The sequence below is a fragment of the Ranitomeya variabilis genome, chromosome 2 (assembly GCF_051348905.1).
Source record: "Ranitomeya variabilis isolate aRanVar5 chromosome 2, aRanVar5.hap1, whole genome shotgun sequence".
Classification (NCBI taxonomy): Eukaryota; Metazoa; Chordata; class Amphibia; order Anura; family Dendrobatidae; genus Ranitomeya; species Ranitomeya variabilis.
This window is the reverse complement of record NC_135233.1, coordinates 587,890,699-587,910,277: the sequence shown is the minus strand read 5'-3', so window position 1 is coordinate 587,910,277 and position 19,579 is coordinate 587,890,699.

The following is a 19,579-nucleotide window of genomic DNA, read 5'->3' as shown; positions in this document are numbered from 1 at the left end:
GAAGGAGCACTGTTTTACTTTTTCAACGCAGAATTGGCTGGAATTGAGATCGGACGCCATGTCGCGTTTGGAGAGCCCCTGATGTGCCGAAACAGTGGAAACCCCCCAATTATAACTGAAACCCTAATCCAAACACACCCCTAACCCTAATCCCAACAGTAACCCTAACCACACCTCTAACCCTGACACACCCCTAACCCTAATCCCAACCCTATTCCCAACCGTAAATGTAATCTAAACCCTAACCGTAACTTTAGCCCCAACCCTAACCCTAACTTTAGCCCCAACCCTAACTGTAGCCTTAACCCTAGCTCCAACCCTAGCCCTAATGGGAAAATGGAAATAAATACATTTTTTTTCCCCTAACTAAGGGGGTGATGAAGGGGGGGTTTGATTTACTTTTATAGCAAGTTTTTTAGCGGATTTTTATGATTGGCAGCCGTCACACACTGAAAGACGCTTTTCATTGCAAAAAATATTTTTTGCGTTACCACATTTTGAGAGCTATAAATTTTCCATATTTTGGTCCACAGAGTCATGTGAGGTCTTGTTTTTTGCGGGACGAGTTGACGTTTTTATTGGTAACATTTTCGGACATGTGACAGTTTTTTGATCGCTTTTTATTCCGATTTTTGTGAGGCAGAATGACCAAAAACCAGCTATTCATGAATTTCTTTTGGGGGAGGCGTTTATACCGTTCCGCGTTTGGTAAAATTAATAAGCAGTTTTATTCTTCGGGTCAGTACGATTACAGTGATACCTCATTTATATTATTTTTTTATGTTTTGGCGCTTTTATATGATAAAAACTATTTTATGGAAAAAAATAATTATTTTTGCATCGCTTTATTCTCAGGACTATAACTTTTTTATTTTTTTGCTGATCATGCTGTATAGCGGCTCGTTATTTGCGGGACAAGATGATGCTTTCAGCGGTACCATGGATATTTATATCTGTCTTTTTGATCGCGTGTTATTCCACTTTTTGTTCGGCGGTATGATAATAAAGCGTTGTTTTTTGCCTCGTTTTTTTTTTTTTCTTACGGTGTTTACTGAAGGGGTTAACTAGTGGGCCAGTTTTATAGGTCGGGTCGTTACGGACGCGGCGATACTAAATACGTGTACTTTTATTGTTTTTTTTATTTTATTTAGATAAAGAAATGTATTTATGGGAATAATATATATTTTTTTTCCATAATTTTTTTTTTTTTTTTTACACATTTGGAAATTTTTTTTTTTACTTTTTTACTTTGCCCCAGGGGGGGACAATACAGATCGGTGATCTGCCAGTTTGCATAGCACTCTGACAGATCACCGATCTGAGAGAAGTGCAGGCTGCTTCACAGTGCCTGCTCTGAGCAGGCTTCTGTGAAGCCACCTCCCTCCCTGCAGGACCCGGATCCGCGGCCATCTTGGATCCGGGTCTGGAGCAGGAAGGGAGGGAGGTAAGACCCTGGCAGCAACGCGATCACATCGCGTTGCTGCGGGGGGCTCAGGGAAGCCCGCAGGGAGCCCCCTCCCTGCGCGATGCTTCCCTGCACCGCCGGCACATCGCGATCATGTTTGATCGCGGTGTGCCGGGGGTTAATGTGCCGGGAGCGGTCCGTGACCGCTCCTGGCACATAGTGCCGGATGTCAGCTGCGATAGGCAGCTGACACCCGGCCGCGATCGGCCGCGCTCCCCCCGTGAGCGCCGCCGATTGCGCTGGACGTACTACCCCATCCGTGGTCATGGGGGCCCACCCCACCTCGACGGGATAGTACGTCCGATGTCAGGAAGGGGTTAATAAAGATATCAGCATAATAATCTAGCTGTGGCTGTGCATCAGTGCACTATATGTCTGATTCATCTTGTAATGGGCAGTTAACGATTTTCCTTTCTAACCCAGGCATGGTTTGTGTAAAGAGCTCCATGGAGTAACCTGTAGTGTCGCCTGACACATCCTCCACTTTTGGTTTCGGTGAAGGACACAAGGAAACGTCTTGTTCCTGACCGGGAGCATCCACTGATGACTCGCTGCTTTTATATTTGGAACTTTCTGAAGAGGAGGCGAAAGAGCTAGAGGCTGAGTCAGCAAGGAAAGCCAAAACTTGTTCCTGCTGCTCCGGCTTTAAAAGCTGTTTTCCTACTTCCAGATAAGGGAGCCTTCGAGGCCTTGTGTAGCCTGACGATGATGCTGGCTCAAAACCTCCAGCCTTAGGTGCTATTGTGCTTTTGCCACTACCACCAGATGCACCACCACCATCAGTACCAGCTGGCAACGACCGCCCACGGGCTCTTCCACCAGACTTCCTCATTTTTTGGAAAATCTAACCAAAATAACAACCATTATATGGTACTGTAAAACAAGGTAGAAGGTGTATATAAACTTGTTGAGAATTTAAATCTCTCTTTTTTTTGGGAGACTGAACCAAAACTCAGGCCCTGTGCATAAAACAACACAATGTATGTGGCAGAAAGTGGCTGGCTGATATACGACAAACTAACAGGACTGTAGTATATCCACTTTGTGAGAATTTGAATCTCCCTTTTTTGGGGGGAGACTGAAACAAAACTCAGGCCCTGTGTATAAAACAACACAATGTAAGTGGCAGAAAGTGGCTGGCTGATATACGACAAACTGACAGGACTGTAGTATATCTACCTTGTGAGAATTTGAATCTCCCATTTTTGGGGGGGAGACTGAACCAAAACTCAGGCCCAGTGTATAAAACAACACAGTGTAAGTGGCAGAAAGTGGCTGGCTGATATATGACAAACTTACAGGACTGTAGTATATCCACTTTGTGAGAATTTGAATCTCCCTTTTTTTGGGGGGAGACTGAACCAAAACTCAGGCCCAGTGTATAAAACAACACAATGTAAGTGGCAGAAAGTGGCTGGCTGATATACGACAAACTAACAGGACTGTAGTATATCCACTTTGTGAGGATTTGAATCTCACTTTTTTTTTGGAGACTGAACCAAAACTCAGGCCCAGTGTATAAAACAACACAATGTAAGTGGCAGAAAGTGGCTGGAAGATATATGAAAAAATACAAGGACTGTAGTACAATTTCAATCTCCCTACAATGATCTCAGGACAAGTATGGCAGCAATAAAAAGGAATGCTGCACACAAAAGTGCACTGTGGACAAATAAACAAGATAACTGTGCTGAAAGTAGCAACAGGATTTTTGCTTTTAAAAAAGCAGTTGGTTTGCACAGCAGCAGGGAGTTTTGGGCATACAGGGTTATGATATCTACCCTTAGGGTCTATTAAGGCTAAACACTCCTACCTCTACTCCATTTGACCAGAGGAGGATCATGTCTGGTGTATGTTTGGGATGAGGAGGAATTTTCTGTCTACCAAATTTCACCATGGAGACCACGGACATATTGCGGTCACATCAAATTGTGCTGATGGGTGCACAGAGGGAGCTCCCTCCCTCTGCGATGCCTCGTGATGTCGCTGTAACATTTGACAGCTAGCATCGATCGTGGGCGTTTCTGCAGGGTGTCAGCTCTCATATAGACCTGATACCTGCATTTGACCGTGGCGGCGCTCAGCGTGAGTCCATGTGATCATGGCATCGTATATATACTTCTCTTTGTGGGAATGCAGCTCCAACAGAGCAGTATATATAAGGCACTTGTCAGGAAGGGGTTAGAAAAATATTAGTAAATTTAAAGGCTCATATCTCTGAGATAAGAGCGAAATCTGGACACTTGTGACCTGGCGGCAAGGTCTTTTTAAAGAGTCACTAAATTACATATTTATTTACAAAATCAATTGTTCCCTATAACCCAGTTCAAATTTTCACTGGTCATCCCTATGAAGAATTTGTACACTTAGAACGTCCCATGATTTGGAAACTAAATATTATCTAGGTATGGTTTATCTATTATCTACTTTTTTCCTCTATCAAGACTTGTTCTTGTACCTTTAAATGGAACAACTCAAGACATTTAAACAATCTCAATCCCCAAGGTCACAACTTCATCTTTAAGCATCTCCGAATTTGAGAACATCATATAAAGATATACCGTACATATACAGTGGGGCAAAAAAGTATTTAGTCAGTCAGCAATAGTGCAAGTTCCACCACTTAAAAAGATGAGGCGTCTGTAATTTACATCATAGGTAGACCTCAACTATGGGAGACAAACTGAGAAAAAAAAATCCAGAAAATCACATTGTCTGTTTTTTTATCATTTTATTTGCATATTCTGGTGGAAAATAAGTATTTGGTCATAAACAAAATGTCATCTCAATACTTTGGAATATATCCTTTGTTGGCAATGACAGAGGTCAAACGTTTTCTGTAAGTCTTCACAAGGTTGCCACACACTGTTGTTGGTATGTTGGCCCATTCCTCCATGCAGATCTCCGCTAGAGCAGTGATGTTTTTGGCTTTTCGCTTGGCAACACGGACTTTCAACTCCCTCCAAAGGTTTTCTATAGGGTTAAGATCTGGAGACTGGCTAGGCCACTCCAGGACCTTGAAATGCTTCTTACAAAGCCACTCCTTCATTGCCCTGGCGGTGTGCTTTGGATCATTGTCATGTTGAAAGACTCAGCCATGTTTCATCTTCAATGCCCTTGCTGATGGAAGGAGGTTTGCACTCAAAATCTCACGATACATGGCCCCATTCATTCTTTCATGTACCTGGATCAGTTGTCCTGGCCCCTTTGCAGAGAAACAGCCCCAAAGCATGATGTTTCCACCACCATGCTTTACAGTAGGTATGGTGTTTGATGGATGCAACTCAGTATTCTTTTTCCTCCAAACACGACAAGTTGTGTTTCTACCAAACAGTTCCAGTTTGGTTTCATCAGACCATAGGACATTCTCCCAAAACTCCTTTGGATCATCCAAATGCTCTCTAGCAAACTTCAGATGGGCCCGGACATGTACTGGCTTAAGCAGTGGGACACGTCTGGCACTGCAGGATCTGAGTCCATGGTGGCGTAGTGTGTTACTTATGGTAGGCCTTGTTACATTGGTCCCAGCTCTCTGCAGTTCATTCACTAGGCCCCCCCGCGTGGTTCTGGGATTTTTGCTCACCGTTCTTGTGATCATTCTGACCCCACGGGGTGGGATTTTGCGTGGAGCCCCAGATAGAGGGAGATTATCAGTGGTCTTGAATGTCTTCCATTTTCTAATTATTGCTCCCACTGTTGATTTATTCACTCCAAGCTGGTTGGCTATTGCAGATTCAGTCTTCCCAGCCTGTTGCAGGGCTACAATTTTGTTTCTGGTGTCCTTTGACAGCTCTTTGGTCGTCACCATAGTGGGGTTTGGAGTCAGACTGTTTGAGGGTGTGCACAGGTGTCTTTTTATACTGATAACAAGTTGAAACAGGTGCCATTACTACAGGTAATGAGTGGAGGAAAGAGGAGACTCTTAAAGAAGAAGTTACAGGTCTGTGAGAGCCAGAAATCTTGATTTTTTGTTTCTGACCAAATACTTATTTTCCACCAGAATATGCAAATAAAATGATAAAAAAACAGACAATGTGATTTTCTGGATTTTTTTTTCTCAGTTTGTCTCCCATAGTTGAGGTCTACCTATGATGTAAATTACAGACGCCTCTCATCTTTTTAAGTGGTGGAACTTGCACTATTGCTGACTGACTAAATACTTTTTTGCCCCACTGTATATGTGTAGACAATAGTGTTGAGCATTCCGATACCGCAAGTATCGGGTATCGGCCGATACTTGCGGTATCAGAATTCCGATACCGAGATCCGATACTTTTGTGGTATCGGGAATCGGAATCGGAAGTTTCCAGTGTATGGTTCCCAGGGTCTGAAGGAGAGGAAACTCTCCTTCAGGCCCTGGGATCCATATGAATGTGTAAAATAAAGAATTAAAATAAAAAATATTGATATACTCACCTGTCCGGAGGCCCCTGGACATCACCGCTGGTAACCGGCAGCCTTCTTTGTTTAAAATGAGCGCGTTCAGCACCTTCCATGACGTCACGGCTTCTGATTGGTCGCGTGCCGCTCATGTGACCGCCACGCAACCAATCACAAGCCGCGACGTCATCCCTCAGGTCCTAAATTCCCTTCTAGGAATTTAGGACCTGAGGGATGACGTCACGGCTTCTGATTGGTTGCGTGGCGGTCACATGAGCGGCACGCGACCAATCAGAAGCCGTGATGTCATGGAAGGTGCTGAACGCACTCATTTTAAGCAAAGAAGGCTGCCGGTTCACAGCGGTAAGGTCCAGGCTGCGTCGGAGAGGTGAGTATATCAATATTTTTTATTTTAATTCTTTATTTTACACATTAATATGGATCCCAGGGCCTGAAGGAGAGTTTCCTCTCCTTCAGACCCTGGGAACCATCAGGAATACCTTCCGATACTTGAGTTCCATTGACTTGTATTGGTATCGGGTATCGGTATCGGATCAGATCCGATACTTTGCCGGTATCGGCCGATACTTTCCGATACCGATACTTTCAAGTATCGGACGGTATCGCTCAACACTAGTAGACAATAATAGTAAGTCCTTTTATTTGTTGCCATCTTCAGGTATTATTGCCCCTTTAATATACTGCACTTACCAAATATGTAGCCCTTAACTCATGGAATAAATGCATTCATTTCAAAGTCACTCTCCAGCTTCTAATCTTATCAATCATCTACTTTCGTTGAATATTGTTGACCTTTCCTTAATTATTTAGCTCCTCTAAGTTAGCAAGCATGAGGCCGGTGGTAATTATTTATGGCTTCTTCTCTTCGGTATCCTCCATGATTACAGCCTGTGTGCATGTTAATCTGTAACTACACATCTACTTTCTAAGTATTGAGAAGTTGCCTTAATTTAATTTGTAAAGACAAAATGTTATTTTGTGCTTCTGTTAATTTACTTAACTGGGGGGAAATACTGTCTTTTACCTTGTTTGACTTCCGCGATGAACAAAAGTACATTGAGGACGAAAATAAGCCCAATGTTTATTAACATGTAAATCACGACAGATATATTGTTTCAATAACAGCCATGAAGAGCTGGCTACTTCGGAAAGATGCCATTTCAATATGCTTCCTGCCGTATGCTTTCAGCCGAACGTTCAGCTGGAAAAGCCGGCACATGCATGAATTTGATGAGATAGGACTTTGCTTTAGGGCTCAGATGCAAAATTACTTGCAAACTTTGTCAAGATATTTTTCTCGACCGCTGTAGGCATGACAAATTAGATTGTAAGTATTACATGACTGGACATCACCGCGCCGGCAAAATTCAATCTAAAAAAAAATTGAGTATGGTGTCATTTTTATATTAAAATAATAAAAATTACTTCTATTGTCTACAGTGAGTCACATCATAGAGAGAGAAAGGCAGGAGACATCTGTGTAATCAGTGAATAGAGAGAAACTCTTCGATACATAGACTTCAGAAATTACTAAATCCAACTGGATGCAGGGAGCTTCCGTGTTTTTTAGGGAATGGCACATATTGGTGAGTATAGAATATGTAGACATACGCTGGAACCTGGGCAACAACAGAGTACAGTACGACAACATGGGGGGTTGGGGGCTCTAGTAAAATATTTTACATTAGGTTTGGTATTGTCTAGTATATCCCAATGAATTGGTATTCTATAATGTCCATTGGGTAAGTCAAGAAGCTCCATCAGTGAAGATGGGACTCCATTACGTCCTGAATGATACCTATACAAAAAGGGTAAAATAAAAAAATATACAGTTTATTGAAATATGTTAAAACAGTGCCTAAAATTATTCAAAAAAGTAAGGCAGAGAACCAAAATGTGGAGGATAACACTAGACCACAGAATAAATATACATAGTGTTAGGGTTTGTGGATCCCACTAAATATAAATTATGATGAAGCGCCATCGCAACCCGGAGTACATCATGCAGTGACCTTAAACTGCAGCTAGAAAACAATGGAAGAGCGATGTTGTGTGCAAGCACCGAAAACACACGGAGTTAAAAGTCACTCCGTGTGGAGAAAGCGCAAAAGTACCTGCTCGGTTGCCCCACAGAGCAGTACAATACAGAGAGCACTTGGAGCTATACCCTGTTAGACATCACAGGAGTACAGCAAGTAATGACGCTAGTTGGGGGTCCCTATAGCTTCCTCTCATGGAAATCTAGGCTGGTGGTTGTGCTCACTCTGACACTCGGCTGTGCTAAGGGCACACGCGACTTAGGATGCCTGAAGTCAGATGCTGAGCCAAGCGGTAGTCCCACCCTACACTACCTGCCTAAACACACAATCGCCGTGCTAAAGGCGTTACATGTGTACAAGTTGTGGTAACATATCCACAAACACATACTTAGCAAAAAGGATCTTATCGCACCGACGTGCGCCCCAAGGTCCCTTTTATATGCTCCGCTTAAGTCCAGTCAGACAGGACCTTGCCTGTGGGCCAGTCCGGAACTGCTGCATCACCAGAGCAGCTGACCACCGACCAACAAATTGAGGTCGATAAATGAGCATACTCAGTAGGGTGATTTCTGGACTTAGCCTCCAGAGCATCTGTTCGCCGCTGCCTATCGCTGGTTACCATAGGCTTAGCTGGAAGACCAGCAGCAACCAAGTGAGCAGCACAAGCCTGAGCAAGACGCTGGGACCGACATCTTTGTTTTTGCTGAGCAGCCTCCACTGCGGCAGAAGCTGAATGGAAGACTGCAGAGGCAGACAAGGCTTGGGATCTATCCCGTACAGTGGGAGAATTCTGGCACCTAACACATAGAAGTACCGAGACCATAGTGTATCTGCCTACACCTCACCACCATAGCTGGATAAGATGGAAAGTGCAAAGTGAAAAAGAAGCGTTTAAGGAGCAGGCATGGTAATTACATCAGGTAATGTCTTAGTAGTAAAATGACAGGTTTGGTGTTTAGTCCCCAGCCCCAACACATGTGTCACTGACATCTATATATCTATGTATTCTATGTGTACCGTATATACTCGAGTATAAGCCGACCCGAGTATAAGCCGACCCCCCCTAATTTTGCCACAAAAAACTGGGAAAACTTATTGACTCGAGTATAAGCCTAGGGTGGAAAATGCAGCAGCTACCGGTGAATTTCAAAAATAAAAATAGATGCTCCATACCATTCATTATTGCCCCATAGATGCTCCATATAAAGCTGTGCCATATATAATGCTCCATACCATTGATTATTGCCCCATATATTATCCATATATAGCTGTGCCATATAGAATGCTCTGCACCATTCATTATGGCCCCATAGATGCTCCATATAAAGCTGTGCCCCATATACAATGCTCTGCACCGTTCATTATGGCCCTATAGATGCTCCATATAAAGCTGTGCCATATATGCTCTGCACTGTTCATTATTGCCCCATAGATGCTCCTGATAAAGCTGTGCCATATATGCTCTGCACTGTTCATTATTGCCCCATAGATGCTGCTTATAAAGCTGTGCCATATATGCTCTGCACCGTTCATTGCCCCATAGATGCTCCTTATAAATCTGTGCCCTATATGCTCTGCACCGTTCAGTTTGGCCCCATAGATGCTCCTTATATAGCTGTGCCCTATATGCTCTGCACCGTTCAGTTTGGCCCCATAGATGCTCATTATAAATCTGTGCCATATATGCTCTGCACCGTTCAGTTTGGCCCCATAGATGCTCATTATTATAAATCTGTGCCCTATATGCTCTGCACTGTTCAGTTTGGCCCCATAGATGCTCATTATAAATCTGTGCCCTATATGCTCTGCACCGTTCATTATGGCCCCATAGATGCTCCATATAAAGCTGTGCCCCATATACAATGCTCTGCACCGTTCATTATGGCCCTATAGATGCTCCATATAAAGTTGTGCCATATATGCTCTGCACTGTTCATTATTGCCCCATAGATGCTCCTTATAAAGCTGTGCCATATATGCTCTGCACCGTTCATTGCCCCATAGATGCTCCTTATAAATCTGTGCTCTATATGCTCTGCACTGTTCAGTTTGGCCCCATAGATGCTCCTTATATAGCTGTGCCCTATATGCTCTGCACTGTTCAGTTTGGCCCCATAGATGCTCCTTATATAGCTGTGCCCTATATGCTCTGCACTGTTCAGTTTGGCCCCATAGATGCTCCTTATATAGCTGTGCCCTATATGCTCTGCACTGTTCAGTTTGGCCCCATAGATGCTCCTTATATAGCTGTGCCCTATATGCTCTGCATAGTTCAGTTTGGCCCCATAGATGCTCATTATAAATCTGTGCCATATATGCTCTGCACCGTTCAGTTTGGCCCCATAGATGCTCATTATAAAGCTGTGCCATATATAACGCTGCTGCTGGTGCTGCAATAAAAATAATAAAACACATACTCACCTTTCTTGCTTGCAGCTCCCCAGCGTCCGGTCCCGGCGTCTCTCTGCACTGACTGATCAGGCAGAGGGCGGCGCGCACACTATATGCGTCATCGCGCCCTCTGACCTGAACAGTCAGAGCGGAGAGACGCCGGGAAGATGGAGCGGCGTGTGGATCGTGGACAGGTGAATATGCGATACTTACCTGCTCCCGGTGTCCCGCTCCTTCCCCCGGACAGCTGGTCTCCGGTGCCGCAGCTCTTCCTCTGTCAGCGGTCACCGGCACCGCTGATTAGAGAAATAAATAGGCGGCTCCGCCCCTATGGGAGTGGAGTCCATATTCTTTTCTCTAATGAGCGGTCCCACGTGACCGCTGTAAAGGGGAAGAGCTGTGGCACCCGGAGACCATGTGACGGGCAGGGGAGCGTCAGGATCGCCGGGACTAGGTAAGTATGCCTCAGCGCCCTCTCCCCCTCACCCGCCGACCCTGCCACAGACCGTGACTCGAGTATAAGCCGAGAGGGGCACTTTCAGCCCAAAAATTTGGGCTGAAAATCTCGGCTTATACTCGAGTATATACGGTATATACCGTACATATTCTATCCATTCTATTCTAACCTGTCAGTGTGATTATACTGTATGTGGCACATGAATTGACGGCTTTTACTCTATTATTTATCTATTAGCTATCTAGTATCTATCTATTATCTAGCTATATATCTACAGTATTATCTATCTGTCTAGTATATATCTATTATTTATCTATTATCTATCTTTCTATCTATTATCTGTCTATTATCTAACTATCTATCTTATCTATCATCTATTATCTATGTATTATATGTGTATTATCTATCTATCTAAAATCTATTATCTATCTATCATCTATTATCTATTATCTATCTATTACACAGGTCAACAAAAAAAATTTTTTTTTCTGGTGTCCAAAATATTTTAATGAATTTGGGGTATTTTTGGGGTGCTGATTCTGAATATGCTATCAGTTTTGCCAGATTGGCTCAAGTTTTTGAGATTTTTGGTATCTTATTTATAGCACTTGTTGGTAAATGCGACGCATCATCTCATTAATTTCTTTGGATTAGTACTTGAACTGAGCAGTTCTCAATATAGTTTTGTGTTAATTAGTGTTCTAAAAGTTTGTTCATAGCTTGATTTTTGCACTAACTTTATGTTGTTGTCTGTTTTCCAGTGAAAAGCATGAACTCATCAAGAAGAAGTTGTCTTAACGATCCAGACTCATTCTGTTACATTTGTGATGAATACATACTGCCAAAACATAGAAGAAACATAACAGACTTCGTAAAAAAAGTGTATTTTGCCTATTTTGGGGTTATGCTTGGGGACCAAGACAAGTTTTGGGCACCACACATAGTGTGCAAAGCATGTATCGAATTATTACGAAAATGGAGCAAAGGACAAAGAAAAAGCTTCAAATTTCGTGTTCCAATGGTGTGGAGAGAGCCAAAAAATCATCATGATGACTGTTATTTCTGTGCAGTGCAAGTGCAAGGATTCAATAAGCATAAGAAACGAAAATGGGAGTAACATGGAATCTGCAAGAAGGCCTGTCCCTCATTGTGAAGATGTGCCTGTACCTGTGTTTACCATAAATAACAGTCATCATGATGATTTTTTGGCTCTCTCCACACCATTGGAACACCAAATTTGAAGCTTTTTCTTTGTCCTTTGCTCCATTTTCGTAATAATTCGATACATGCTTTGCACACTATGTGTGGTGCCCAAAACTTGTCTTGGTCCCCAAGCATAACCCCAAAATAGGCAAAATACACTTTTTTTACGAAGTCTGTTATATTTCTTCTATGTTTTGGCAGTGTGTATTCACCACAAATGTAACAGAATGAGTCTGGATCGTTAAGACAACTTCTTCTTGATGAGTTCATGCTTTTCACTGGAAAACAGACAACAACATAAAGTTAGTGCAAAAATCAAGCTATGAACAAACTTTTAGAACACTAATTAACACAAAACTATATTGAGAACTGCTCAGTTCAAGTACTAATCCAAAGAAATTAATGAGATGATGCGTCGCATTTACCAACAAGTGCTATAAATAAGTTACCAAAAATCTCAAAAACTTGAGCCAATCTGGCTAAACTGATGACATATTCAGAATCAGCACCCCAAAAATACCCTAAATTCGATGAAATATCTTTGGCACCAAAAATGCTGTTGACCAGTGTTATCTATCTACTCTCTATTATCAATCTATCTATTATCTATCTACTATCTATCTAATTATCTATCTATCTATTATCTATCTTTTTATCTAGTATCTATTTATTACTATCTATCTGTCTGTCTGTCTGTCTGTCTATCTATCTATCTATCTATCTATCTATCTATCTATCTATCTATTCTATCTATCAAAAAAAGAGAATTAGAGCAGCACAAAGAAAAAGTCAGGGTGCAGAGCCCCCCAGGCAAATACCAAACCTCAATTATAAAAAAGAAAAATTGGAGGCAACACACCGTTTGTAGTGAAAAAGAGCTTATTTAACCCCTTCATGACCCAGCCTATTTTGGCCTTAATGACCTTGCCGTTTTTTGCAATTCTGACCAGTGTCCCTTTATGAGGTAATAACTCAGGAACGCTTCAACGGATCCTAGCGATTCTGAGACTGTTTTTTCGTGACATATTGGGCTTCATGTTAGTGGTAAATTTAGGTCAATAATTTCTGAGTTTATTTGTGAAAAAAACAGAAATTTGGCAAAAATTTTGAAAATTTTGCAATTTTCACATTTTGAATTATTATTCTGTTAAACCAGAGAGTTATGTGACACAAAATAGTTAATAAATAACATTTCCCACATGTCTACTTTACATCAGCACAATTTTGGAAACAAATTTTTTTTTTGCTAGGAAGTTATAAGGGTTAAAATTTGACCAGTGATTTCTCATTTTTACAACAAAATTTACAAAACCATTTTTTTTAGGGACCACCTCACATTTGAAGTCAGTTTGAGGGTTCTATATGGCTGAAAATACCCAAAAGTGACACCATTCTAAAAACTGCACCCCTCAAGGTGCTCAAAACCACATTCAAGAAGTTTATTAACCCTTCAGGTGTTTCACAGCAGCAGAAGCAACATGGAAGTAAAAAATGAACATTTAACTTTTTAGTCACAAAAATGATCTTTTAGCAACAATTTTTTATTTTCCCAAGGGTAAAAGGAGAAACTGGACAACGGACGTTGTTGTCCAATTTGTCCTGAGTACGCTGATACCTCATATGTGGGGGTAAACTACTGTTTGGGCGCACGGCAGGGCTCGGAAGGGAAGGAGCGCCATTTGACTTTTTCAATGAAAAATTGGCTCCACTCTTTAGCGGACACCATGTCGCGTTTGGAGAGCCCCCGTGTGCCTAAACATTGGAGCTCCCCGACAAGTGACCCCATTTTGGAAACTAGACCCCCCAAGGAACTTATCTAGAAGCATAGTGAGCACTTTAAACCCACAGGTGCTTCACAAATTGATCCGTAAAAATGAAAAAGTACTTTTTTTTTCACAAAAAAATTATTTTAGCCTCAATTTTTTCATTTTCACATGGGCAACAGGATAAAATGGATCCTAAATTTTGTTGGGCAATTTCTCCTGAGTACACCGATACCTCACATGTGGGGGTAAACAACTGTTTGGGCACATGGTAAGGCTCGGAAGGGAAGGAGCGCCATTTGACTTTTTGAATGAAAAATTATCTACATCGTTAGCGGACACCATGTCGGGTTTGGAAAGCTCCTGTGTGCCTAAACATTGGAGCGCCTCCACAAGTGACCCCATTTTGGAAACTAGACCCCCCAAGGAACTTATCTAGAGGCATAGTGAGCACTTTAAACCCTCAGGTGCTTCACAAATTGATCCGCAAAAATGAAAAAGTACTTTTTTTTCACACAAAATTTCTTTTAGCCTCAATTCTTTCATTTTCACATGGGCAACAGGATAAAATGGATCCTAAAATTTGTTGGGCAATTTCTCCTGAGTACGCCGATACCTCATATGTGGGGGTAAACCACTGTTTGGGTGCACGGCAAGGCTCGGAAGGGGAGGCGTGCCATTTGACTTTTTGAAAGGAAAATTAGCTCCAATCGTTAGCGGACACCATGTCGCGTTTGGAGAGCCCCTGTGTGCCTAAACATTGGAGCTCCCGCACAAGTGACCCCATTTTGGAAACTAGACCTCCCAAGGAACTAATCTAGATGTGTGGTGAGCACTTTGAACCCCCAAGTGCTTCACAGACGTTTATAACGCAGAGCCATGAAAATAAAAAATAATTTTTCTTTTCTCAAAAATGATATTTTAGCCCACAATTTTTTATTTTCCCAAGGGTAACAGGAGAAATTGGACCCCAAAAGTTGTTGTCCAGTTTCTCCTGAGTACGCTGATACCCCATATGTGGGGGTAAACCACTGTTTTGGCACACGTCGGGGTTTGGAAGGGAAGTAGTGACGTTTTGAAATGCAGACTTTGATGGAATGCTCTGCGGGCGTCAGGTTGCGTTTGCAGAGCCCCTGATGTGCCTAAACAGTAGGAACTCCCCACAAGTGACTCCATTTTGGAAACTAGACCCCCAATAGAACTTATCTAGATGTGTGGTGAGCACTTTTAACCCCCAACTGCTTCACAGAAGTTTATAACGCAGAGCCGTGAAAATAATAAATGTGTTTCCTTTCCTCAAAAATATTTTTTTAGCCCAGAATTTTTTATTTTTGCAAGGGTAACAGGAGAAATTTGACCCCAAATGTTGTTGTCCAGTTTCTCCTGAGTACGCTGATACCCCATATGTGGGGGTAAACCACTGTTTGGGCACATGCCGGTGCTCGGAAGGGAAGTAGTGACGTTTTGGAATGAAGACTTTGATGGAATGGTCTGCGGGCATCATGTTACGTTTGCAGAGACCCTGATATGCCTAAACAGTAGAAACCCCCCACAAGTGACCCCATTTTGGAAACTAGACCCCCCACGGAACTTATCTAGATGTGTGGTGAGCACGTTCAACCCCCAAGAGCTTCACAGAAGTTTACAACGCAGAGCCGTGAAAATAAAAAATCATTTTTCTTTCCTCCAAAAATATGTTTTAGCAAGCAAATTTTTATTTTCACAAGGGTAACAGGAGAAATTGGACCACAATGTTTGTTGCCCAGTTTGTTGTGAGTACGCTGATACCCCATATGTGGGGGTAAACCACTGTTTGAGCACACGTCAGGGCTCGGAAGGGAAGTAGTGACATTTGAAATGCAGACTTTGATGGAATGGTCTGCGGGCGTCACATTGCATTTGCAGAGCCCCTGATGTGCCTAAACAGTAGAAACACCCCACAAGTGACCCCATTTTGGAAACTAGACCCCCCAAGGAACTTATCTAGATGTGTGATGAGCACGTTCAACCCCCAAGTGCTTCACAGAAGTTTACAACGCAGAGCCGTGAAAATAAAAAAATCATTTTTCTTTCCTCAAAAAAGATGTTTTAGCAAGCAATTTTTTATTTTCACAAGGGTAACAGGAGAAATTGGGCCCCAATATTTGTTGCCCAGTTTGTTGTGAGTACGCTGATACCCCATATGTGGGGGTAAACTACTGTTTGGGCGCACGTCAGGGCTCGGAAGGGAAGTAGTGACATTTGAAATACAGACTTTGATGGAATCATCTGCGGGCATCACGTTGCATTTGCAGAGCCCCTGATGTGCCTAAATAGTAGAAACACCCCACAAGTGACCCCATTTTGGAAACTAGACCCCCGAAGGAACTTATCTAGATGTGTGGTGAGCACTTTCAACCCCCTAGTGCTTCACAGAAGTTAATAACGCAGAGCCGTGAAAATAAAAAATAATTGTTCTTTCCTCAAAAATTATGTTTTAGCAAGTAATTTTTTATTTTTGCAAGGGTAACAGGAGAAATTGGACCCCAATAGTTGTTGCCCAGTTTGTCCTGAGTACGCTGGTACCTCAAATGTGGGGGTACACCACTGTTTGGGCGCACGTCGGGGCTTAGAAGGGAGGGAGCACCATTTGACTTTTTGAACGCAAGATTGGCTGGAATCAATGGTGGCGCCATGTTGCGTTTGGAGACCCCTGATGTGCCTAACAGTGGAAACCCCTCAATTCTAACTTCAACACTAACCCCAACACACCCCTAATCCTAATTCCAACTGTAGCCATAACCCTAATCACAACCCTAACCCCAGCACACCCCTAACCACAACCCTAACCGCAACACACCCGTAACCCTAATTCCAACCCTAACCCTAATCCTAACCCTAATCCCAACCCTAACCACAACTGTAACCCCAACACACCCCTAACCCTATCCGTAACCCTAACCACAAGCCTAATCTTAACCCTATTTCCAACCCTAGCCCTAATTCCAACCCTAACTCTAATTCCAACCCTAACCCTAAGGCTATGTGCCCACGTTGCGGATTCGTGTGAGATTTTTCCGCACGATTTTTGAAAAATCTGCAGGTAAAAGGCACTGCGTTTTACCTGCGGATTTACAGCGGATTTCCAGTGTTTTTTTGTGCGGATTTCACCTGCGGACACTAGTGTTGAGCATTCCGATGCTGCAAGTATCGGGTATCGGCCGATACTTGCTGTATCGGAATTCCGATACCGGGATTCCGATACTCTTGTGGTATCGGGTATCGGGTATCGCAACAACATTAATGTTAAAATGTGTAAAAGAGAGAATTAAAATAAAAAATATCGCTATACTCACCTGTCCGACGCAGCCTGGACTTCAGCGAGGGAACCGGCAGCGTTGTTTGTTTAAAATTCGCGCTATTACTTGGTTACGTGAATTCCCGGCTTGTGATTGGTCAGGTCGGCCATGTTGCCGGGACGCGGACCAATCACAGCAAGCCGTGACGAAATTACGTCACGGCTTGCTGTGATTGGTCCGCGTCCCGGCAATATGGCCGCCCTGACCAATCACAAGCCGTGACGTCACGGGAGGCTGGACACGCGCCCATTTTAAAATGAGCGCGTCCAGCCTCCCGGCTTGTGATTGGTTGACCGCGGCGCAACCAATCACAAGCCGTGACGTCACGGGAGGCTGGACACGCGCCCATTTTAAAATGAGCGCGTCCAGCCTCCCGGCTTGTGATTGGTTGACCGCGGCGCAACCAATCACAAGCCGTGACGTCACGGGAGGCTGGACACGCGCCCATTTTAAAATGAGCGCGTCCAGCCTCCCGGCTTGTGATTGGTTGACCGCGGCGCAACCAATCACAAGCCGTGACGTCACGGGAGGCTGGACACGCGCCCATTTTAAAATGAGCGCGTCCAGCCTCCCGGCTTGTGATTGGTTGACCGCGGCGCAACCAATCACAAGCCGTGACGTCACGGGAGGCTGGACACGCGCCCATTTTAAAATGAGCGCGTGTCCAGCCTCCCGTGACGTCACGGCTTGTGATTGGTCAGGGCGGCCATATTGCCGGGACGCGGACCAATCACAGCAAGCCGTGACGTAATTTCGTCACGGCTTGCTGTGATTGGTCCGCGTCCCGGCAACATGGCCGACCTGACCAATCACAAGCCGGGAATTCACGTAACCAAGTAATAGCGCGAATTTTAAACAAACAACGCTGCCGGTTCCCTCGCTGAAGTCCCGGCTGCGTCGGACAGGTGAGTATAGCGATATTTTTTATTTTAATTCTTTCTTTTACACATTTATATGGTTCCCAGGGCCTGAAGGAGAGTTTCCTCTCCTTCAGACCCTGGGAACCATCAGGAATACCGTCCGATACATGAGTCCCATTGACTTGTATTGGTATCGGGTATCGGTATCGGATTGGATCCGATACTTTGCCGGTATCGGCCGATACTTTCCGATACCGATACTTTCAAGTATCGGACGGTATCGCTCAACACTAGCGGACACCTATTGAGGAACAGGTGTAAAACGCTGCGGAATCCGCACAAAGAATTGACATGCTGCGGAAAATACAACGCAGCGTTTCTGCACGGAATTTTCCGCACCATGGGCACAGCGGATTTGGTTTTCCATAGGTGTACATGGTACTGTAAACCTGATGGAAAACTGCTACGAATCCGCAGCGGCCAATCCGCTGCGGATCCGCTGCGGATCCGCGGCCGATCCGCTGCAGATCCGCGGCCAATCCGCTGCGGATCCGCTGCGGATCCGCGGCCAATCCGCTGTGGATCTGCGGCCGATCCGCTGCGGATCCGCGGACAAATCCGCACTGTGTGCACATGCCATAACCCTAACCCTAACCCTACCCCTAGTTCTAGTTCTAACCCTAGTTCTAACCCTAACCCTAGTGTAAAAAAATATATATATATTTTCTTTATTTTATTATTGTCCCTACCTATGGGGGTGATAAAGGGGGGGGTTATTTATTATTTTTTTATTTTGATCGCTGTGATAGAACCTACCACAGCGATCAAAATGTACTTTGCCGGCCGGCAGATTCGGCGGGCGCACTGCGTATGCGCCCGCCATTTTGGAAGATGGCGGCGCCCAGGGAGAAGACGGACCGACTTTGAGAGGCTCGGTAAGTATGAGGGGGTGGGGGGGGTGGATCGGAGCACAGGGGGGGGATCGGAGGACCGGGGGAGCATCGGAGGACCGGGGGAGCGGACAGGAGCACGGGGGAGCGGACAGGAGCACGGGGGAGCGGACAGGGGGATGGAGGGGGGTACCGGACAGAACGGAGCACTGGGGGGAGATCGGGGGCGGTGGGGGGGGGGCAAAACATGATTTCCAGCCATGGCAGATGCTATTGCAGCATCGGCCATGGCTGGATTGCAATATTTCACCATTTTCATAGGTGAAATATTGCAAATTGCTCTGATTGGCTGTTGCACTTTCAACAGCCAATCAGAGCGATCGTAGCCACGTGGGGGCAAAGCCACCCCCCCTGGGCTGAAGTACAACTCCCCCTCTCCCTGCAGATCGGGTAAAATAGGAGTTAACCCTTTCACCCGATCTGCAGGGATGCGATCATTCCATGACGCCACATAGGCGTCATGGGTCGGATTGGCACCGACTTTCATGACGCCTACGTGGCGTCAAAGGTCGGGAAGGGGTTAATCAGCCCAGAAAGCGACGTTTTGGTCCCAACAGGATCCTTTCTCAAGCAGTGAACATGTGAAAGTGTCAGGTATATAAAGAGTATACATGATTAGAGTTGAGCGTCTTTTAATTTTTTCGGATCGAGTCGGGTTTCGCGAAACCTGACTTTGTCAAAAGTCGGGTGAAATCGGCCGATTATTGTGAAA